Genomic DNA, 25,169 nt, shown 5'->3' with positions numbered 1-25,169 from the left:
AGCAGTGTTAATCAGTGACTTGCAGCTATGAAGGATGCTGACTTTGTATGGAATAATCTATTTTTTTCCATTCAAAGTTATTACTTTTATCTCACAGTACACGAAATGTTTTAAAATTTAGCTCACTGGTGCTGGGCAGTTGTGGTACACACCTTTAATCCCAGCACTTAAAAGACAGAGGTAAGTGGATCTCTAAGTTTGAGGCCAACTTGGTCTACAAAGTGAGTTCCAAAACAGCCAGGACTACAGAGAAAGTCTGTCTCAAATTTAAATTTTAATTTTAAAAAATAAATTAGCACATTGTATAGACAGATAAAAAGTAAAAACTGAGAATCACAGAAATTGTGTGTGTGTGTGTGTGTGTGTGTGTTTATATGACTGCCTTTGTCTTTAGGCACAGTGTTGCATAGGGAAGAAAAAAAAAAAAAACACCACCAACAAAACAACTTGGCATTGCAATGTCCCCAGATTAGCTTGTGGACGCCATATAAACATCCTCTTGACAACTGGCATGCCAACCAACAATTGTTGCTCTTCCTGTTTAATGATGCAGTCAACCACCACTGAGGAACAGAAGAAGCACTGTAGTGTTAGTGAAGGCAGTGGTAGAGGGCAGTTTACTCCCTGGCTCCATCCCACAAAACTAAACACAAGAAATAAGAACTCAGCCAGCTCTCTGAAATCTGCAACAAGTGTCTCTGATTCTGGCCAATTTTAGCTGCAGTTTTTTACCATTTGGTTTGTAACTCTCACTAGAACCACTCAGAAGCACATATCCAGGCCCGGAAGACACTCAGTAAATAAGTGCTTACTTACTGCATAAGTATGATGCCTGGAGAGGGGCACCTACCTACATAAAAAGCCAGGTACAGTTGTGCACACTCGTAATCCCATGGCTGGGGAGGCAGAGACAGGAGGATCCCTGAGGAACGGCCAGCTATCTGTCCTGACCAACTAGGAAAGCTCCAGGTAAAGTGAGAGGCCCTATGCCCACAGTAAGGTAAAGACACCTGACACAGACCTCAGGTCTCCACACACAGCCCCACATGCACACACACAAGTACATGCCTGAAATACTGTTCCCAGACCTTTCAAATCAGAGCCTCTAGGCATGATTCCAAGGATTCAGAATTTTAAAGAGCGTGTGGAGTAGTCTATTAAGCACGGAAAATTGAGAATCAGTGCTAAGAAGAACTGGAGAACATGGAAATCCAAACACATGGACACCAGGGGATACTTGAAGCAGTGCTGTAGGTTCTCTCCTGGGCTTCTGTGTTGCAGACTTGATTCCCAATGCAGCACTATTCAGAGCTGGAGCTTTTGAAAGGGGACGAGAACAAGGAGGCTCTGACTTCATCCATGGGTTAATCCATTCACACTTCATATTCTGATGGCCTTACTGACAAGTGATGAATCCTTTTAGGGGTGGGGTCTGGCTGGAGTAAGGAGTTCACTGGGAGTGTACCCCAAAAAGGGCTCCAGTTTCTTTCTCACTCTCTGCTTCCTGGCAGCCTTGAGGTGAACAGCTTTCCTCCACTACACCCTTCTGCCCCACCACAGATTTATAGCATGGATTGAAACCAGGAGCCAGAACAAACTGTTCTTCCTTTACATTGTCTCATGTATTTTGTTACAGCAATGTAAAGCAGGCAATAATCAGGAAACTGAACGCCAGATGTAATAGTGCACTCATAGTCAACTTGAAAGGCAGAGACAGGAGGAAGTTGAACTCAAGGCCATTCTGAGCCTCATACATGAGATTGTCTTAGTCACATAACCAAGACTTAACTTATATTTCAAAAGTTTTAGTTCATTATCATCTTGGTGGGAAGCATGATGGCACACAGGCAGACATGGTGCTGGAGAAGTAGCTTAAGAGTTCTATATCAGATCCACAGGCAGCAGGGAGACAAAGACACTGGGCCTGACTTGAAGCCCAGTCCCAGTGACACACTTCCTACAACAGGGTCACACCTACTCCAACAAGACCACACCTCCTAATCCTTCTCAAGTAGTGCCACCCCTGATGACTAAGCATTCAAATACATAAGCTTATGAGCAGCCCTTCTTATTCAAGCCACCTGAGATCTTGGCTCAAAAAACCATGAAGTCTTGCCCATGAATATTTATAGCAGCTATTTCATTACTGCACAAATCTAGAAGCACTATGATGTCCTCTAATAAACTGATACATTCCTGCTATGGAATATTATCCAGAGATAAGCTATGAGTGTGTCAGTGAGTTTTTCTTTGCTATGACAAATGCTGAAGTCTAAGAATAAGATTCATTTGGGCTCACTGTTTAGAGGGTTAATCCACACCTGGATGAGTCCTCTGCTTTGGGCCTAAGGTGAGGAAGAACACCATGGCAAAAGAACATGCACTAAGTAGGGCTGTGGAAGGCCAGGAATGAGCAATGACAAGGGGATGGAGACAAGGTCTTATCTTTCCAGGGCATATCCACAGTGACCTCAATTCCTCCATCCAGGCTCCACCTCACAATAACATCATTATGAGTCCACACACACATGGATCCACTAGCTAAATCAGTGTTCTCAGGATCCAATCACCTCTCAATGTCTAAACATTGGGCCAGAGCCCTAGTTTCAACCATGAGCCTTTTGGAATATGTCACATGCAATGCCTAACAGAAGCCACAGGGGAACCTGTGCATATCATATAATATCATATCATATTATATCATATCAGCCAATATGAAAAGGCTACAATACTGCATGATTTCAACCAACAGCAATTTGAAAAGGACAAAATAAGAGCAATGGTTAAGGACTGGGGGTTAAGGGAAACACAGAAAAGGATAAACAGGTAGAGTGCAGAGAATTCTTCAGGACAGTGAAACTGTCTCTGACACTGCGATGGGGGACACATTTGTCAAAACCAGAGAACACTCACAAAGAGGGAACCCTAGTGCCAATCATGGGCCTGGTGAATACTAATGTTTCAACATTGGCTCATCAGTGGTAAATATGTCACGCCAAAGTTAACATGTTTGCAGAGAAATTTAGGGGCTGGTGAAATACTTCAGCAGGTAAAAAGCACTTGCCAAGCCTGACAACCTAAGTTAAATTCCCAGGAGTCACATGCTAGGGGAAAAAAGAATCAAGTCTCTGTCTGTCTGTCTGTCTGTCTGTCTGTCTGTCTGTCTGCCTGTCTGTCTGCCTCTCTTACTCTCGTGCACACACACACCCTCATTTTATAAATTAAATTAATACAATATTATTGTCTTTTCTCCCATCAAATCCCGAACTAACCAACTTTCCCCAGACTTCCTGGAGAAATACAGGAAAAGTAACGTACAGGTTAAACCCAGCAACGAGACTCCCCAAACAGTCCCAATCACAGCCCAGAGCCAGCCACCCCAACTATGGTAGCCTCAGCCCCAATGAGTTTGGCTGCTCTATAGATACCCCTTAAAAAGATGCTGGTTTAGAAGCAGCAGCTAGGAGTGAGTGAGGTCAGGGGACATGGAACTGCCAAGGTGCTGGAGCTCTCATCTGTCAGCATCTGGGTGGCTCATACTTGAAGAGAGCAGACAACTCAGAAGATGGCAGGTGCTCCTGACCAAGAAGCAGGGACAGAACAACTTGGAGCAGGCATACATTTTCAGGTGTGAGGGGTCTAGGTAGTAAAGCTGCTCCCAGAGCAGAGATAAGAGGGGCAGACAATAAGCAAGTTTTTTTTTAATTGTTATTATTTTTAAATGGCACATGCCTGCAGTCCTGGCTACTGCAGAAGCTGAGGAAGGAGGATTCTGAGTATAGGAAAGAAGCTGTGATTACGAAGGGAACAGAAATGACCTCTGCACTATGAGCTCAATTTTCATGCAAACTAAATCTGCTGAATAAAAATTAAGTCAATCTGTCTATCTGAAAAACAGGGACAATGACACCCAAATCTGCCAAGTAATTCTCCCTCTCCAACAACTTTGAGAGCCACCACTTAATCAACCAAACTTTTACCAAGCCCCTTTGAAGATATGAAGGAAATTGAAAGGAGGCTCCCAATCCAATGCAGATGAGCTCTTGAAGTGTGTTATCAGGAAAATGTCACCTACAACTTCAGATTAGATTTCATTATTTTCACTGAAGCTAGTGCAAAGGATGGGGGTGGGGCTTTCTCCTCTGAGAACTTCATTCAGTCAGGAAAATAGAACTGTTTCATAATTTTTAAAAAAAAAAATGTATCTCTAGGTAAATTTTTAACAAAACAAAACAAAAACCTACATCAAAGTAATATTTGAAATCTGAATTGGTATAATTACCCTACTGTGCTCTCCTCCACATAAAACCCCTTTTGTTTGTATAAGTCCACACTTCTCTCCCAGCATCTGGTGGTTCGTTCTGATATAACCTCACACATCACCTAAGACAGCAAAAAGCAGCATTTATTTATGTGCATATCTTTAAAAATAAAACAAAAGGCTAGTCATAACTGCTGTCATGAATAGTATGTGACACCTAGCTTTGATAATAGCACTAAAACACCAAATTTGAATTGGGAGAAGCAATAATTTAATATTAGGTAAAACTCAAAGTCTTGAATGAGACATCTGTGTTAAATGAGACAGCTGTGATGACTATTCTTGGCTGTCAACCTGACTACATTGGAATCAAAACCCAAGCAGCTGAGTAAACCTGTGAAGGATTCTTTTTTGTTCTGTTTTGTTTTGTTGTTTTGTTATGTTTTAGACAGGATTTCTCTGTGTAGCCCTGGCTGCCCTGAAACTCAATCTGTAGACCACACTAGTTTAGAACTCAGAGATAGCCTGCCTCTGCCTCCCAAGTGCTAGGTGGGATTATAGGCTTGTACCACCTCATCCAGTGGATATTTCCCTTAATTAAATCACTTATAGTGGAAAGACCCATTTTTAATCCAGATCTTTTGAGGTAGGAAGATCCACATTTAATTTGGGTCATACCTTCTGGTGATAGCCTATACATAAGGACAGGAGAGAAAGCAGTTTCTGTTCTGCCTGCATGCTCTCACTCTCCCTGGCAAGTCTATTCCGTCACTGGCATTAGAACCCTAGGAGCTGGTCTGTCACTCCAGGGATGTCCTAGTCACCTGACAGAATTCCACTCCACATGGTTCTAAGCTCCACAACTAAGTGCTTATCTGAGCCAGGGCATTCTTCTTGATGGCCTTGTAGCAAGGCTTGAATATACAGCAGGGAAGGAGAGGGAGAGAAATACTCCCTGCAACTTCTTAGAGAAGGCATGGCTTAGAGTTCAATATTGACTGCATAAGATAGAAATAGGCCAAAATGAGAAGAGTATATTGATAATTGCAACCATTAAATGGCCCCAACAACAAACTAATAGGCAGAAAGGGGCTGGATAAATAGATACATGATAATGCACACTTGACAAAAGGCTAATTATAGATTCTACACAATAGTTGCATTTGTTTGTAACAGGGTATCAAACAGCCCAGACTGATGACCTTAAACTTCTGGTGTTCCTGTTTCAATCTTCTGAGAATGGGAATTGCAGGCACATACCACCATGCCTTGGTGTGAACTGTGCTGTGAATTGAATCCAGGGCCTCATGCATATTAGGCAAGCCACTCTACCAGCTGGGTCACATCCCAAGCCCTAAGCCTAGTTTATGAACATTTTTCAATATTTTGGTATATTTGAAGTTTTTCATAATAAAACACTGAAAAATGTTTAGATAAGTTTTCAGGGCTTGAGAGATTCAGGGCTCAACAGTTGAGTGTTTACTGCTCATCAGAAAACCCAAGTTCAGTTTCCAGCACCCACATTGGCCAGTTCACAACCACCTATAACTAGCTCCAAATAATCTGATATTCCCACCTCTGGCTTCCATAGGCACCTAGACAGACAGGCACGCACGCAAGCAAGCAAGTAAGTAAGCACCCACACACATGTATGCAGGTAGGCACACAAGTACACAGGCACACACGCATGCACCACACACACACACAAATAATTTTTAAAGGCTTTTTGGCAATAAAGAAACCATTAAATTTTTAAATTGTTTTAATGATATTCTCCCTTACCACTCTATATAAGGAATCCTTTGCAAAAAGATCAGTTGTATTTATCCTGAAATATCACCAAGTATTCTTTAATAGCCTATCTTTAACTCCTCAAGACATCAAGACTTGTGTTGTTTTCAAAGAAAAGTATTTATTTTTAGCCCTCAAGTACCCACCAGGATCACAGCTCCCTGACATGCTAAGGGTATCAAATGACCTCAGAAATGAAATAAATTGGGTACACCTTCACCAAACTGCATGAAAAAAAAATCAAGAAGTTAAAAAAGCATCAATAACTAGCATGGATAACCTGCTTGCTCAGGAATTAAGCATGGCAGGCCACGTATGGTGGTGCACATATTTAATCCCAACATTCTGGAGGCAGAGCAGGATAGAGCTCTTTAAGCTTGTGCCTAGCTGTGTACCTACTGAACTCCAGGATAGCCAGGGCTACATAGAGACTTTGTCTCAAGCAAGAAAAATGAAAAGGGTGGGGGAGAAGAATCAAGGATCCCTGAGATTCACTATGTTCTTCTCTTCTACCCTGAAGGACACATAGAAATGCCAAGACTTCCTAAAGCAATTTAAAACCCCCACCTGTGATACAAGCAGACTTAAGGCATGGGTTGCTGCCGGTGAGAACATTCCCTAAAGTCAGGCAGAGATCACCGTACTCTGGTTTCAAGGTTCTTTTAGTAAGAAACAGAAAACTTCAAGCAAATGCACCCAACATAAACATAGTTACTTTACACGTGAAGAAAATAAGATCTGGAGGAAGATCTCTTTCTTAAAGATATAGAGGGAGTGAGTGAGAGAGAGAGAGAGAGAGAGAGAGAGAGAGAGAGAGAGAGAGAACGAGCACTCACACCTGTCTGTGTGTCTGTCCTAGGGTACAGGTGGACAATAAGGCCAAAGGTCAACATCAGCTATGCTTTTCAATCTCTTCTCACCTAACGTTTTGATATGAATCGTTCAGTGGAACCTAGGTCTCACCTGTTAGGCTAGACTTGCTGACTAGCAAGCCCCCAGGGATCATCCTGTCTCTAACTCTAATCACATCACATATGTGAATACAAAGTGCCACACATATACTTTTACATGGATGCAGATAATGAAGCAGCAAGTACTTTATCTGCTGAGCCATCCTCAGCCAGTAACTTTGAGTTCATTATCTGTGCCTCTCTCTATGTTGTGGGGTGCTGCCAAACAGAAGGTGACAATTTCCAATGGGAGCGCAAGTCAATAGAGCAAGGCCCAGTGAGCAGGGTCTGACAGTTCCTGATGATCCCTTCAGCTTCAGGGAGCCAAAAGGAGATGTTCCACAGCTAAAGAGACATTGACAGTCCACAGAGCTATGGAGAATCTCCTCAACACAAATGCAAACAAGGACAGCAAGCTGGAAAAATATTTTTTCATGAGTAAAAGCTTCCTAAATTTGGCACAAACTCCCCCATAAACCTACAAATTCAAGAAGCTGAACAAACTCCAAACAGGATAAACCCAGAGATCTAAGCCAAGACACATCATAAATATACCTCTAAATGAGGGATGGGGGAAATTAATGTTTCCAGCCAGAGAGAAGAATACCTTACCTACAGGACACTGACATCACTCAACAATGTGTTCTCATGGAAGCCTTCCTGGCCCAAGGAAGTAGCACAACATTCTTCAAGTAAAGAAAGAAAAGAGATGTCAACCCTCAACTGCAGATCTGACAAAATTATCCTTTGGGAGCCAAGGGAAATGGAAACATTCTAAAATGAAGGAAAAGAAAAGGGCATGGCCAGGGGCAGAACTCCCCAAGGCCAGGGGAAAGGGCACGGGACAGGAAGGAATCTGAGTATTAGAAAGAACCAGTGGAATTCCTAACTATGATGATTTTCTACCTGAGCTCCTGTCAAGGACAGTGCTAAGGGGGAAAACTCTAGCACTACCTGCTGTCACTTTAATAGATGTACCATAAATTAGGAATGGTTAAGGGACATAGTGATAAGTTTCTAGAGCTCAACAATAGAGTTGTCATATGAACATATAATTGTGCATTGTATGTATACACGTATGCACACACACCACTGTAGCAGCTAACAAAAAGTTATACAAGTTGAACATGGTGGCACACACCTGTAATCCAAGTGCCAGGAGACAGAGACAGAGGATCTTAAATCTCAAGCCATCCTGGACTGTATCAAACCCTGTTGTTGAAACAGAGGGGTGAGGGTGGAAAGAAAGACACTCAAAAACAATGCATATTCATAAAACTCAAATTTGCAAAAGTATTTAAGTAATGCATGGGAAAAAGAAAAAAAAGAGGAAAAACAGTCTATAGCAGGTTGAGTCCTAGAACATGAGGCAAGCACTCTCTCTCTCACCTGTAGTCCCAGCTCATTTTTCAGTTGATTTTGAAATATGGTCTGACTAAACTGCCCAGGCTGACTTTGAACTCATTTTGTAGCTGGCCTTGAACTCACAATCCTCCTGCCTCAGCCTCCTAAGTGCTAAGATTATAGGTATGTACCATCACTTCTGATTCATGAATTTTGAATCATCAGTGGCAGAAGCTAAAAGAATTTTGAGGAATTATTATTATTATTATCATTATTATTTAATCCTAGTCATTAGACAGGTAGTTGTGGTGCATGCCTTTAATTCCAGCACTCAGGAGGCAGAGGTAGACAGAGCTGTGAGTTCAAAGCCAGCATAGTCTACATGGCTAGTTCTAGGACAGCCATGCCTACACAAAGAAACCCTGTCTCAAAAACATAAAAACAAAAAAACAAATACTAGCATTCCTTTGAAAAACATAAGGGGCATCTAGGCAGTGGTGGCACTTACCTTTAATCCCAGCACTTGGAATGTGGAAGCAGGTGGATTTCAGTGAGTTTGAGGCCAGCCTAGTCTACAAAGTGAACGACTACAGGACAGCCAAGATTCTTACACAAAGAAACCCTGTCTCAAAAAACAAAAAGATCACAAGGGGCTAGAGAGATGGCTCACCAACTGAGAGCCCTTGTTACTCTTGCAGAGGACCTGGGTTCAGTTCCCAGAATTCACATGGTTACTCACAACCATCTATAACTCCAGTTCTAGGGATCAAGTGCATTCTTCTAGCCTCCTTGGGCACCAGACTCATACGCGGTACAGACGCACATGCAAGTAAAACATAGGGGTCCCATAGGAATCCCCAAACAATGCAAGCTGTTGCCAAGACTATCGGTTGCTTTCCACAATCTGATGGCATGGCCCCATCACTGAAGACAACGCATACACAACTCCTTGAACAAGGAGAAGTTGGCTGGTATCTACATAGAGCCTTCACCCCTGTGTTCTAGTGTCTTTGGTATACAAAGGTACTCTGCACACTACCAAAAGGAAAAAAAAAAAAAAACATAAACACCAAGCTAGCCACAAATCCTCTGATCTAAATGGTATACTGTCATTAGAGTTTGTGGCACAAAGCTTGCAGAAGTAACCAACCAATATCTGGTTTGACTTAAGGCCCACTCCATGAGATGGAGCCATACTAGACAAAGACTGAGTGACAAAGAACCATAGACTAGCCCAGCGACCTAGGATAAAACCAAATACTACTCACTGCTCTAAAAAACAAAAAACAAACAAACAAAAAAAAAAAGCAGTAAAATAACTCCTAGTGACATTCTGCTATATCCATAGATCAATGCCTTACTCAGCCATTATCAGAGAATCTTTTTTCTGTAGCAGATAGGAATAAATACATAGACCCACAATCAAACATTATGCAGAGAGTGAGAGACCTGGGAACACTCAACCCTAAATGGGACATCGCTATCCATCCCCTCAGGGCTTAAGAAACTTTACAGAAGAGGGTGTAAGAGTCAGAGGAGATGGAGGGCTCTAAGCAAACAAAGTCCTCTAAATCAACTATCAAAGCTCAAATGAACTCACAGAGACTAAGACAGCATGCATAGGGCCTACACCAGTCTGTAACAAGTCCTCTGTGTATATTTTATGGCTTCTATTTTTTAGTGTTTTTATGGGATTCATGAATGTGCAACAAGCGAGTCTCTGGTTCTTCCTCTCCTTTTTAAAATTTGTTTTTATTTTATGCGCATTTGTATTTTGCCTGCATGTGGGTCTGTGTGAAGGTGTCAGATCTTGGAGTTACAGACAGGTATGAGCTACCAAGTGGGTGCTGGCTCTTCTGAAAGAGCAGCCAGTGTTCTTAACTGCTGAGCCATCTCTCCAGCCCCTTGGGTCTCTGATTCTTGTCCTTCTCTTGAGCTCTTTTCTTTCTGTTTGTTTATCTTGTCCAATTCCCATGTTTTAGTTTTTGTTTTACCTTATTTTATTATTATCCTTAGAGACCTGTTTTCTGAGAGAGAGAAAAAGAAAGCAGATCTGGATGGGAGGGGAAGTGGGTAGGAACTGGGAGGAGTAGAGGGAAAGGAAACTGTAATCAGAATATGTAAGGGGGAAAAATCTATTTTCAATAGTCTCTTCAATAAATCATCCTGGGGGTGGGGCTGGACAGATAGCTCAGTGGTTAAGAGCACTGACTGCTCTACCTGAGGTCCTGGGTTTGATTCCCAGCACCTATACAGTTGCTCACATCTGTAACTCCAGTTCCAGGGGACTCAACACCCTCACCCAGACATACATGCAGTCAAAACACTAATGTATATAAAATTAAAAAAAAGAAAACTGCATCATGCTAGGATGATGGTATCAACATGAAAAAGGTCAGAGGTTACACTTTTACCTGTCATATAATATTAAATAAACTTGAAAGAGGTCATTTAAGCTCAGTGTAACATCAAAAACTCCTGGAAGAGAGGCGGAGGTAAATCTACATGACCTTGGATCCACCAGTGCATTATTAATGACAGTAAAAGCAGGAACAATGAAAGAAATACAGCTGAGCCTAGTGGCATATTCCTAGAACTCCAGCTCTTAAGAAATTAAGGTGGACATCATGGAGCTCTCATCTAGTACCTGTCAGAAACAGAAGCAAACACCTATACCTAAACACTGAGTCAAACTAGAATCCAGATGTAGACGGAGAGGACAAGACCAGGTTGCAGAAACACATAGAGACAGCTGACCTGAACAAGGAGGAGCTAACAGGCCCCCAGACTGATAGCTGGGAAGCCAGCATGGGACTGACTCAGGCTCCCCTGAATATGGGTCTCAGCCAGAAGGACTGAGCAGTCTAAGGGACCTCAGACAGTGGAACCAGGATGTATTCCTGGTGCACAAAAGGACCTTGCAGACACATCCCCCATGGAGGGATAACTGCCTTAACCTAGAGACAGGAGAGAAGTCCTAGTCCCTACTTCAAATGACTTGACAGATTTACATGACTCTACCTGGATGACACTGCCCTACATGTGGAATTGGAGTGGGGGGATGGGAGGGGAGGGTGGCCAGGGTGCATTTGAGGGGGCAGAGAGGGTAAGAGGAAGAGAGGGAGGGAGGGAGAAGGAACTGGGATAGACATGTTAAATAATAAATAAATAGAAATTAAGGTGGGAAGATGACATGTTCCAGGATAACCTGAGCTATATACAGTAAGACCATATGAAAACAATCAGCAGAAGGGCAGGTGGTGTCTGGAATTAATAGCTTCGTGATTAAGAGCACTAACTGCCACTGCAGAGGACCTGGGTTCAGTTCCCAGCACCCACATGGTGGCTCACAATCATCTGGAAGCCAAGTTCCAGGGGATCTGACACCCTCTTCTGACTTCCAAAAGCACCAGGCATGACATGATACACACACATACAGGCAGGAAAAGCACTCATACACATAAGACAAAATTAATATGTACACATGCCAACAAACACTGTTAGTCATAGAGAATTACAAATCAAAACCACAATGTCATTCCATTTCATAGGCATGAGAGAAAATGGCTGTAATGTTTTTTAAAACAAGAACAAGTGCTGGCAAGCATGTAAAGAAATTAACTGTCTTACATTGCCAGTGGCAATATAAAATGTACTAGTCACTGTGGGAAAGTTTGTTGGCGTCTTCAGAAAATTAAACATCCAGAAATTTTGTTTCTCTCTATATATACCTGAGTACAAATACTTTTACCAATGTTCACAGAAGCACCATTCAACTAACCAAAGTTAGAAACAACCGAAACATCCACCATTCCATGAGTGGGTAGAAACAGCTGTGGTGGGGGATGGAGAGATGGCTCAACAGTTAAGAATGTGCTGCTCTCCCAGAGGGCCCCAAATTTGGTTCCCAGCACCCATGTCAGGCATCTCACCACTCCCTTCCCCCAAGTAACTCTAGCTCCAGCAGAACTCATGCCCTCTTCTGATCTCCCCAGGCACTTACACTCACATATTCACAATTGCCCAACACACACACACACACACACACACACACACACACACACACACACACACACACACAAAATTTTAAAAATAAAAATAAACCTGTTTTGAAAAGTTTTTGTATATCCTTACTTACACTGGAATGCTATTCAAGTAAAAAGAGGAATCACCAATACAGGCTACAGCATAAATAAATCAAGAAAAGATAATGCTACGTTAAAGTGGACTGGCTGGGAACTTAGAACAAATGGAATAAGGGATCTTTTGAGGATATAAAGATATTCTAAAGCTAAACAGGTGGTAACTGTCATTGAACTGTGCACTCAAAATGGTAAATGTTATAGTGTGTATATTGCACCTAAATAGAGCTATTTTAAAATACAGGTTGTGGGGAGCTAGAGGCATGGTTCAACAGTTATGAGCATTGGCTTCTCTTCCAGAGAGCTCAAGTTCAATTCCCAGCACCCACATGGAAGCTCATAACTGTCTCTAACTCCAGTTTCAGAGGATCCAACACTTTCTTCTGGGCCTCTTCAGGCATCAGGTATGCACATGGTACAGCCATACAACACATGGTACACATGCCAACAACACATGAAGAGTCTGAGTACTCTCTTAGTCATACATGCATGCAGGCAGAACACTCATATGCATAAGACAAAATAAATAAACATAGGGTTGTGGTTTTGGTTTTTTTGCTTTGGATGCCTAGAATCTAAAACCCCTAGTTTCCTACTCCAAACGTTTGTCCCTTTTCACTTTCATTGTGCATTCAAACGTCAGATAAACTAGACAGTGCAGTGCTGGACACAGGGGACTGAACACCCAGAATGCTGACTGTGGGAGACTCTGAAGCATGACAATCACTAAGGTTTAAGAGTTCAAAACCCAGTCTGAGGAACTCCACCAGAGCCAGGCTTACACACAACTATCTAGAACACACAGAAATACCAAAGGCACCCCTAGAAGTCTAGACCAACAACTAGTCCATCATTACTATATAAAATTTCTAAAAATAAAGCCTATAAATAAAACAAATCAAGCCAGTACAATCTGTCATGTCCAGTAAGCTGTTTACACATTCTCTACCACATAATCAATTACATGCGGCAGAAACTACTTTATACACAAAGAGCAAACTATGGGATAAGCTCTGATGAAACTCAGAAAAAAAATTAATCTGCAGATTATCATGACAAGAAAAATGTTTTGTCTTTAAACAAAGAAGAAATCAATCTTAAATGTGTGTTAATCAGTGGCCTCTGACACATGCCTAATAAAGTAAGTCATTAAGTCTAACAAAATGTACCTCAGGTGGAGAGTGTGTGAGAGAGGAGGGGGAGGGAGAATGAAATGTTAGAGAAAGTGAGAGTGACATCCACAAACTCGTACTGTCCCTATGACTGGCTCCCCCACCCCATCTAGTGAATGTATGTGTGTGCATGCATATGGAGGTCAGAGGACAACTTGTAGGAATCAGTACTTTCCCTCCAGCATTTGGGTGCTTAAGGCATGGCAGTAAATCTTTACCCACCGAGCCATCTTGAAGCGCTCCCCCCAACCCCTGCTTCTTTGTATTTATTTTTAACTGATTTTATGTGCATGGGTGTCTTGCCTGAGGAGGTGAGAAGAGTGTCGGATCCTCTAGAGCTGGAGTTACAGATGTGAACCGCTGAGTGGATGCTGGTTCAAGCCCCAGGTCCTCCTGACAAACAGCTAAGTGCTCTTAACCACTGAGCAAAACACTGAAGCCCACCAGCTTCTTTCTGAAACTAAGAATCTGAGCAGTTTTCAAATAGACTGAGGTGCCTCCCTGCACCCACCACACATCCACACACCAGCACAAACCATGTTTCCCAGTAAGTTGAGTTAAAGAGCCTTGAAGATGCTTCCTTCTTGCTGGGAAAGCCTAAACCACAACTCCCTCTGAGGCAGACTGGATACAGCTGCAGAGCATCTGGCATTCCATTTCCAACTCACAAACATCTACAAGGTGGAACACTTGAGGAATTTAATGTTGGGGTGGGGGTAGGAGAGTGCTATTTTAGGACACAGTAGGCAAGCCCATCTGGTTCTCATCTCAAACCCAGGAAAGAAGGTAAAGTGCACAGTCTAGGCTGAAGACGCCACAAGGATTTTCCAGCCACTTCAGGACATAGTCCTCAAGAAGCCTGTGGTCACCTCTGAACACTTCCATTCCATACTCTCGCTTTCCACCAGAGCCTCAAAGGAAAGCTACTAATGCAACATCTCAAAGGTGGTCAGAACACCAAGCTTCCTAGCAGAACAAAATGAGGCTGAAAGGTTGGCAGTCTGAATGGCAGGGACCTGCTGAAGAGGGCAGGGCTCTCCCTCTTAGCTAAACCCAAAGCGGCAGGCAGAAGAGGCTTTTTACAGAAAAATCATTCACAGCTCAGAAACGGAGGAGGAAGGAAGGAAGGAAGGAAGGAAGGAAGGAAGGAACGAACGAACGAACAAACAAACAAACAGAAGAAAAAAAATTCCAGGAAATACACACAGCAGACTGGTGAAGTTAACATCTTCTGAAGCCAGAAGTCAGTGGAAATGTTTCATTCCCACACAAGTCAAAACCAAAATGTCCTGCTGTTCCATGAAGAAGATCTGCAGCAAGTTTTCCATAGATGAGAAGCCTTTGGTTAGAAACCCAAAGAGAAATATTCCCACCAATTAAGACTTCCATAATTATTGCCTGAGAGGTGGCTCAGCAGGTTAAAAGGGCTTGCCACACAACCCTAACAACCTGAGTTTGGATCCTCAGAACCCACATGAAAACCCAGAGATGCATATCTGTAATCCCAACAGCCCTACACTGAGCTGGGAGGCAGAGGACAGAAATGCCCGGCAGATCAGGGGCCAACTGGTACAGCAACAACAGAACCCTGCCTCAACATCCCAAAGATGTCCTCTGACCCCCACACATGCACTGTGGCATGTGGAAACCCTCCCACAAACATGTATACACACACACACTCCTACACAAAAATAAGTAATTTTTTTTTTTTTTTTTATCAGAGCCCTCTGTCGTGGCATATGTAGTGGCACAGACAGATAGGGAGATCTGAGTTTTGAAGCCACCTTGATCTACACAGGGAGTTGCAGGCCAGCCAGCACTACACAGTGGGATCTCCCCCTCCCCCACATCTCTCTCCCTCCCTCAATCTCTCTCACACACACACATAATTAGCAATGACTGGATACATGAACTTTCCCCTTCTTTTACATTCTAAAATGCTTGTTTTTTACAGCTAACTCAAGGAGCATATAAAAAATGGTCTAAGAAGCTTTTTTTTTCCCCAGTGGTGGAATTGAACCAGAGGCATGTACACCCTAGACAAGCATTCTAGCACTGAAGTACACCCCAGCTCAGAAGTTACCGTCTTGATTCTTTGTTCTATCAAACAGTCTCAAACCATTGCTGACATTTCCAGTGTCAGGTCACATGTGCACAGTACATCATGAGAGACAAGACTGTTTCCTAGATCCAAAATGCATGCTGTCCCATATCCATGGGACAGAAGAACATACTCAGCATACCCTCTGACCAGGCCTCTGTTCTAAATACTCAGCTCCAAATGTGGAGGTTTTGGGGGAGGAGAGGGGCTGTAAAAGAAAAGTCTTTGTGAGCTAAGGATCAAGTCCTTGATTTGTGTGGGAGTGTAAGACTCAGGGGTCAGGCCACATTGAGAGAGTTAGGCTGAGAGCAAGGACACTCCCCGCCTCAAATGACCTTATTAAAAAAAGAAAGAGAGAGAAAAAAAAAAAAAAAAAGAACCATTTTAAACCCGAAAAGTCGAAGCAAAGGAACTTCTCTACAGCCAAACCAATGCTCAACTTTAACATTTAGCTTCTGGAAATCGAGCTGCCTCCCACAGTTCCCTCCACAAAAGGATTCCCTCTACTCAGGCACTCTGCTTCACTTTTAAGAATGTAAAAAGTACCTCTTTATAGGGGACTTCCTCTTTCCATTGGTCTTATCTTCCCTTCCCTCCATTTATCTAACAGGACAGAGTGTCTAATTTTGTTAGACACTTTTACTGGTGGCTCATGAGTTAGAGGTTGCAGTGACAAGAAGGACATAAAGCCTTCTGCAACTGCTTTGTCCTGAAAGCATTAAGTGCACACAAACAGGATACACTGAGCCACTGTAGAGATACAAACAACTGCAAGCTCTCTGAGCAGAGTAACAGATGTTTAACAGCTGTCCAGTGACAGTCTGAAACAGTAGAACAGAAGGTAAAACTTGAGCTAGCCAAACCAAGTGCAGAGGGAAATCCAAGGAGGAAACAGTTATATTCAAGTTGGCTGCAGAGCCCCATGCCCTACTGACTTGTTTCTTCCATTGACTATTCAGCTATAGCTAGAGAAAGGAGAGCAGCCCTGCAGCTTTTAAGTGCCCAAAGGCAGTAAAAATCTGCTTCTAGTTTTAAAAATATGGTGCCTTCTAAAGATGTGGTATCTCACTACTACCAGCTGTGCTTTTAGCTCAGAGAGCAAGCTTGTCCAGAACCAGCAATCAATGAACCCACAGCTCCACTCCACGTTAGGAGTGTCATAAAGGTTATTTATACAGCTCATTTAATCTCATAAAGCTCCAGTTTTCTGGTCTAGTGACTGGGGTTTATATTAGTCTTATAGCTCTTCCTCCTAACCAAACCATTCCCTACTGGAGGGGGGCTCATTAATACTCAGGAAATTTACAAGGTTTAGGAAATAAACAAAAATTCACAACTCTCAGGAAGCTCCTGAATCCTACAAGATTCACAAGGTCCCTCCCCAAAATTATACAAGCTGCAATGACTGCTAGAGACTCTGTGGCCTGCCAAGCAACCTGAATGCTCACTCATACTAGGGTAGACTTTTAGGTGATGCAGCAGCCTATGCATCATTCAAACTCCTTTAAAAAAAAAAAAAAAACCCAATAATCTCACTTCACTACAGTGGATTCATACCTGGAAGAAAATATCTCTCCAAGAAAAACCATACAACTGGAACAACCATCTCAAAAGCCATAGTGTGAATAACAAGTCAGCTCACAGTATAAATGGAAGTCAATACCTCTGCCATTTTTATTGCTATTACTTATAACCACATTAAACACTGTTGTGTTCTCAACCTGTGGGCCATGACCCCTTTGGGGGTCACCTACACCATCTGAAAGCACAGATATTTACATTTATGATTCATAACTGTAGCAAAATTACAGTTATGGAAGTAGCAACAAAAATAATTTTATGGTTGGGGGTCACCACAACATGAGGAGCTGTATTAAAGGGTCATAGCATTAGGAAGGTTGAGAACCACTACACTATAACATCTATAAACTATAAGTTCACAAGGAGTCATGACCCCCTAAAGTACCTAAAACTGTTCTAGAAGGAGGAAAGGTGAGCTTGAAGTGAGTGAAGAATGCCAGGCAACTAATGAAAATGACAGAGACAGAACTAGTCAAAAATAAAAACAAAGGCAAGAATGACAGGGAAAGCTGGTAATCCCAGCACCCAGAAGCTGGAAGCAGGGGGATAAGGAGTTCAAGGCCAGCCTAGACTGTGAGACCTGTCTCAATTTAAAAAAAAAAAAAAAGAAAGAAAGAAAGAAAAAGAAAAAAATACGGTTCCAATGTACAACCAGACTTAGAGAAAAGTCTGTACCTTGGGGGACTGACATGATAACCAAAAGGTATCAACTAAATCAAAAAAGATCTGCAGGTCTGCATGTGGCTCTCAACCATCTGTAACTTCAGTTCCAGGGGTCTTTTGACCGCTGAAGTCTCCTTTGTGTACATGGTGCGTGTGTACATGGCACATGTCAACTCATGCAGGTAATGCAGTCATACACATTTTAAAGTAGCAACTGCTGGACAAAAAAGGGTGGGGCACACCAGCATTCTCTCAATGCTAACTAACCAATTCATAAAGATAAGCTTGTCATGGGCAAAAGAACACTAGATATTAACATGATCAGGAAGTTAGCTTCCAGAGTGGGGCCCACTAAGAACTAGAAAACTTCTCAAAGTGGGGAGGGATTCAATGCTGACCTGGGGCACTCATCTCACTAAGACATTTCCTAAACACCTCCCAAGCACCAGTTCACTACCCTGAAGAAAATTTTCTGATAAACACTACCCTTAACACCAACCATTCCAGGCAAATTCACAATTTGGTTATTACCAAAACAAACCGGGAGACAAATGGGCCTCTAACCTTGGATATACCTACAAGTAGGACCTACTAGGACTGTACAGTTGGCTCAGTCAGCAAAGTGCTTGCACCACAAGCATGAGGAAATGAGTTTGACACTAAGCATCTGTGTAAAAAGGAGGTGCACGGGATGTGGGGGGAAGGTGCTAGTGGTATGCGCTTGTAAACCCAGCTCTGGGGAAGTAGAGACAGTCTGATAACCAATTCTAGCCTAATTGGCAGCCCAAGTCTTGTTAAAGGATTCTTATTTTTTAAAAACAAAAAATAAGCTAGACAATGAGAAATAACACCGAGGTTGACCTCTGATCTCCATATCCTCCAATGTAAACGAGTACTCCCCACTCCACCACATACACATGCACAAGAACTTTGTACATAGAGGACTGACCAACTCCCAGCCTTCTGCTAGCTTTGGTTAGGTCTGCCAACGAAAGCCAGTGTTCCCACCTCTCACCCTCCAATTATTCTTCTGAGTTGCTATTCCTCTGCTCCTGTGAAAACTATCAAGGGCACAGTGACAGATGGATCACAAGGTCTGTCATGATGGACAAGCTGCCACCACAGAAGAAAAAGACCTGTGCCATGTTTCCAAGACCTCTTATTGTGAGGCTGACCAATCATAACGTGTGCTGGAGGCGTGGATGAAAAAAGAATCCAATGACAAAAAACAAAAACAAAAAACTTTTGCCAGCACCATCAACATACTAGGACCCACTTCCCTTACCTCTAGTCAATTTTCTGGGTACCGCTTTCTAAACTTCCTGTAGGTTCCCCCACATTCTTCCAGTGACTCCCTTACATACTTAAGTTAACAAACATCATCTGTGATTTGTAACCAAGAACTCTGGTGGGCACAGACACCAATTTTCAAGTGCCAGACTTGGTATATGGCACTCTGAACATCCTACCTCCCTGCAGTCCTCAACTCCTCTGGTCACTCCCAGCCACTCTCCTATCCTTCTACTGACTTTTCAAATTCTTTCTAGCTCAAGTAACCCAGAGTTTTTCCCCCAAGCACTTTAAATATTACTCCTGGCAAAACTTCATTCTTCAGTCATCCACATTCTCCATTCTAAACTTTCTCCTCATTATCCCCAATGCTGTCACAACTTCACCTGTCATCTGAGTACTAACAACAGTCAACTACAAAGCATACATCTTCACAAAGAAAGGCAGTACATACACCAAAGTGCTGGTAGCCCTTTGCTGCCTTGTCCTGTACAGTCTGTTTCTACCTTGCACTTAGCTCAAGTTTTTACTATCTACCACACTGGACCCGCCCTAGCTTTCACCCAGAGTGCACATCACCAAGTCCTGTCGATTGCACCTTTAAGCACAGTCTCTGCAGTTGCAGTTTCTACCCATTTCATGCCCTTACCCTTTCTCCAGCCTGCACACCTTCTGTCTGTCTGGGCACTAACAAGCACTAACAAGACGCTCTTGACTAAGCTTAGAAACCACAGAAATGTGTATCTCACGGTTTTGGAGGTTAGGGTACACGACTGGCGTCCAGAAGGAACATCAGTGTCTGGTGAGGGCTGCTCTCAAGGTGGCCATCTTTGCGCTGTGGCCTCACAGGGTGGAAGATGCAAGGCAACTCTCTGAGTCTCTTTTATGAGGACACTAATCCCCATTCATGACCTAATCACCATCAAAGACCCCCAACTCCTAACACCATCACCTTGGGGGCTAGGATTTTTTTTTAAGATTTATTTTATGTGTGTGAGTGTTTAGCCTGCATGTATGTATGTGCATGTCTAGATGCCCATGGAAGGCAGAAGAGGACATTTAATCCCCTGGAACTGAAGTTGCAGATGGTTACGAGATGCCATATGGGTGCTGAGAATCAAACCTGGACCTTCTGTTAAAGCAGCAAGTGCTCTTAACTACCAAGCCATTTATCCAGCCATGAGGAGGGGAGAGTGCTAGGATTCCAACAGATAAACTTTGGAGCTGGACAAGATAGTACATACCAAAAGTTCCAGCTATTCAGAAGGCTGAGGAGAAAGGACCACTTGAGCTAGGAATCCAAACCCAGCGTGCATGACTGCTTTTCACTGCTAAATCCAGAACCACATCTCAGCTAGGTAGGGCCAGTTTTCTATCATGGAGCACCTTGAGAGTAACCACAGTCTAATGTTTAACTCTACTTTTCAGAAACCTACCACAAGCTCTTCCTTATACAATGAAGCCACTTAATACATGTTACCTTAAAATGATAAACTAAATGACACATCAAGAAATAAAACAGCTGACAGCACCTTGCAACTCTCATTTCCACAGTTTGTGGAAATCTAAAGGTCAAGCACATTATAAAGCCCTCAAAGACAGAAATCCAATTCCAAGTAAGCAAAGTCTCCTATTCTCTCAACAATCAACAACATGTATATATACCTGCTAAGGAGTATTGTTCCCAAGAGCTCCAAGTGCTGGAGCCTGTGGAGATAGCTCCATCCATACATTGGTGCCACACAAACATGAGAACTGAGTTCAGAACCCTACATCCATATAAAAAGACAGGCATGAAAACATATCTGTAACTATAGTGCTGGGGAGATTGAGATGGGAGCTCTCCAAATCTTGCTAACTAGCATAGCTCAATCAATGAGCTGCAGGTTTAGTGAGAGATTCTGTCTCAAAAAACAAGCTGAAAGGCTAACTCAGTGGCTAAGAGTAGATGTGCTTACAGAGGACCTGAGGTCAGTTCCCAGCACCCATATGGAGCTGCTCGCAACCACCGTGACTCTAGTTTCAGGAGATCTAATTCTCTCTTCTCTTCTGGCCTCCTTCGGCATCCGGGCACATGTATACATATACAAAACAGAAACACACATAGTATATTAGGGGCTGGAGAGATGGCTCAGTGGTTAAGAGAGCTTGTTGCTCTTTTAGAGGATCTGGAATCTGCTTCTAGCACCAACATGGCAGCTTACAACTGTCCTTAACTCCAGTCTCAGGGGATCCTGTGCCCTTTTCTGGCCTCCATGGATACCAGACATGCATACAGTACACACACATACATGCAGGCAAAACACCCAAACACATAAAATAAAAAATAAAAATTCAATTTAAAACAAAGATGTTTTAAAAGTAGGTGAAGCATCTAGAGAAATAGATCAGTGGTTAAGAGTACTTGTTGCTCTAGCAGAGGACCCAGGTTCAATTCCCAGCATCCATGTAGCGGTTCACAACCATCCACAATCTTAATTCCAGAGGATCCAATGCCACCTTTTTGTCTCTGTAGGCACCAGGCAGGCATATGGTAGACATATATACATGCAGGCAAAATGCCCAAACACATAATAAAACAATAGGTGTGTGTGTGTGTGTGTGTGTGTGTGTGTGTGTGTGTGTGTGTGTGTGTTTTAAAGACACTGCATGAGGTACAGAAACTTATTTGACTCCAGCACCTCAGGGTCTTGCTTCAGTCCTCTCAGAACTCATATATACACAAACCACCTTAACAGTCAAGTAGTATAGAATAGAATGGCTGGGGTCAGGCACTCAAAGCACATGGGGAATGAAGAAAGCATAACTGGGCTGCATTCGTTTTCATAGGACAGCTTGGGTCCATGGATTAAATGACTTTTGAGGGATATATGCCATCACTAATGGAGACATAGCATTAGCTCTTCATCTATTCTGTTCTTATTTCTACTTTAAAACATGTGCAGGGACTAGAGAGAGAGATGATGCAGTAGTCAGATGGAGGATCTGAGTTTGGATCCCCAGCACCTGCATAAAAAGCCAGGTGTTCTAAAAGTCACATATATGTAACCCCAGCACTGAGAAGCTAGAGACAGGAAGATCCCTGGAACTCACTGGCCAACCAGCCTAGCCAATTGGAAAGCTCCAGGTCTAGTGAGAGACCCTATCTCAAAAACTAAAAAGGTGGAGACTGACAGGGGAAAACAAGAGATATCATTCTCTAGCCTTCACACGCAGGCACACACACAGACACGCACAAGCATGAAGTGCGTATTCCCATAATAGTTATTGCTAATTACATGGGTCTAAGTACACATCCACACAGTTCGTGGGAATTAGTTACTTATGTGTCTTCACTTACTCCAAAAAGTCTTGAATTTATCTAATTTCCAGAAAAGACAAGACAGGCAAAACAAAGAAGAAAAAAAGAATCTCATGACACTCAAGGAAGCATTTACCCTCTGTTGCTAGAACACAGGCTGCATACCAATTTGCCTGAGATGAAAAATTAGTAGAGTTGGCTCTGTGCAAACATTCTAATTTACAAAAGAAAAAATTGTAACTATCTGAGGCAACTGTTAAATTTTATCAAGCACCCTTACAAATGGTTGTCATTGAACTGAAGAAACGACTGCAGCAACCAGGACACTAATTAACTATTAATATTTTAAGAGGCAGATGCGTTCTCTTTTAAATTAATTGCTTCCTAAGAACATGTCCATTAAAAATTTTAGCATCGGTATCTATGTGGTCAAAAGAAATAACCCTGGGGCTCAAAATTAAGCATAACCCTCCCAGTAAAGGTAACTGCTTAACAGTTCCTATTAAAGGAAATTCCTTACTTTTAAAAAAGGGTGAAGAAAAAAATAGTCAGATTAAAGAAGTGACTGCTAATACCCAAGACAAAGTTCAATGAAGACTAAGAAAGCAGCATGTTTAATAAAGTACACTAGTGAGCATGCCTTGTAAAGAAATGCAATGTTCAGTGGAATGTAAATAACCTCTACATACAGAGAAGTATACTTACTGTGCAAAAATAAAACATGTTTTAAAGCCCTGTAAGCGGAGGATGTCTCTCAGTGGCGTAGATTTTGGGTTCCACTCCCAGTAACACAGACAGGAGTGGGGAAAAGGGAGGAATTAGGAAATGGAAGGGAGACCTTCAGTGCAACTGCTCTGTGACACAATGAAAAAGTGCACACTGTACACATGTAGATTTGCAGACTACATACCAATACATATCATGGACCTTAGGTAATAGTGATATACCAGTGTAGATTTCCACATGGCTAATGGCTGGGTTGGCAGCTGACAGGCCTTTGAGGGGTGAATGAATCATGGGGTTCTAACTTTATCAACAGACTAACAGTTCATGCTAGGGCCTGGCTGGAAGAACTGGTGGCTGAGAGGTGTGGCTCTTGAGAGATGGGCTGTCCTTCCTCCACCAGTGCTCTTCTACCATGATGTCTCTGCCTCACCATGGTTCCAGAAACACCAGGCCAAGTGGCCACAGACTGAAACTCCTCAAACTGAAAGGCAAAATAAATCCTTTCTTCCTTACTTTTGTCAAAGCAACCAGTAGGTGACTAACACATGAACTTTATCACATGTATTGCTATGACATGGGGTGTTAACAGTGGGAAAAACAGAGTACAGAAGCTCCTGCTTATCTTCAAGAACATGTCCAAGACCTCTAGGAAACACCTAAAACTGCACATACTACCAATGTGCATATATATTTATTTTCCTACATTGATATCTAAATATCCTTATTCCTTATTATTTAGGAATTTTAGGAGACTTAAAACAGCTGACTACAGCAACATATTGTAATGGAAGTTGATTAAACTAATATTTTGCTAAAAATGAACAAACAATGCCAGGCAGTAGTGGCGCACACCTGGAATCCCAGCAATGGGGAGGTAGAGATAGGTGGCTCTCTGAGTTCGAGGCCAGTCTGGTCTACAGAGTGAGTTCCAGGACAGCCAAACTCTGCCTCAAAAAACCATACCCAAACAAACAAACAAAAGAACTAATAAATATTTCTAGAACTGTCTATTCAGTATTTTGAGACCAAGGTGAACCATGAGAAGAAAATGAAACTGCAGTAAATAAAACCACTGACAGAAGATGAAGGTGACTACTGAGTAAAGGAATTCTCTACAGTCTGCTCAGTTTTGTTGTTACCTAAAATTGCTCTAAAATTAAGTCTCTTAAAAGGGTTAAGTCTCTGGAATCAGGAGGCTAAGGCAAGACCTACCATAAGCTACTCACGATCTTGTCTGAAAAAAAAAAAAAAAAAGAGGGGGCTTTTCCCATCCTCTCCAGTCTCTACACATCATCACCCACAATGCCCAGGGTCACTGGGCCCACAGCTCTGGAATCTTTCCCTTTACCAAACACAAGTTTGCAGTGTCTTAATCATTACTCTACAATTCAATAACCTCCACAGTTGATGTGATATCTAACACTGTCAACTTGACAGTATCTAAAATCACCATGGAAACAAACCTCTGGCCATATCTGTGAGGGACTTTCTAGATTAGGTTAACTGAACCAGAAAGACTCACCCACAATATGGATGACATAAAAAAAGAGAGGTGGCTTCATGGCTGTAGATGCAACGTACACAGTCGCCTCACACTCCTGCTGCCATGCTTTCCCTGCAAGGATAGACTGTACCCTCAAACTCATTTTCCCTAGGTTGCTTCTGTGAGGTACTTTATCACTGAAATGAGGAAAGACCACTGGTTCTAATCTATTGCCTCTGAAATAGAATACCCAATGGCCTCTCAGACCAATGCCTTACAGAAAACACAGGGTTATCCTTTTCATCTCTTTGTAGTAAAATGCCACAAGACTTTCATGTTTGGAGATTATCAATTGGCTAGAGTG

At 42.4% G+C, this 25,169-nt stretch overlaps 1 protein-coding gene across 3 annotated transcripts in view; it reads right to left on the bottom strand.

Moving 5' to 3' along the window:
* The window catches only part of Cyth3 (cytohesin 3), an 81,723-nt gene that overhangs the window by 30,547 nt on the left and 26,007 nt on the right, over positions 1-25,169 (bottom strand). The window contains exon 1 of one of the 3 annotated variants that reach the window (XM_051205375.1): positions 20,045-20,127. The exons of the other annotated variants lie outside the window; for them this stretch is intronic. The gene's annotated coding sequence lies outside the window, so the exon portion shown is untranslated. Of the gene's footprint in view, positions 1-20,044; positions 20,128-25,169 lie in introns of those variants that run through there. 3 annotated transcript variants of the gene reach the window in all.

The sequence above is a fragment of the Phodopus roborovskii genome, unplaced genomic scaffold, assembly GCF_943737965.1.
Source record: "Phodopus roborovskii unplaced genomic scaffold, PHOROB, whole genome shotgun sequence".
NCBI classification, from domain to species: Eukaryota; Metazoa; Chordata; class Mammalia; order Rodentia; family Cricetidae; genus Phodopus; species Phodopus roborovskii.
This window is presented reverse-complemented; position numbering and strand designations above follow the sequence as displayed.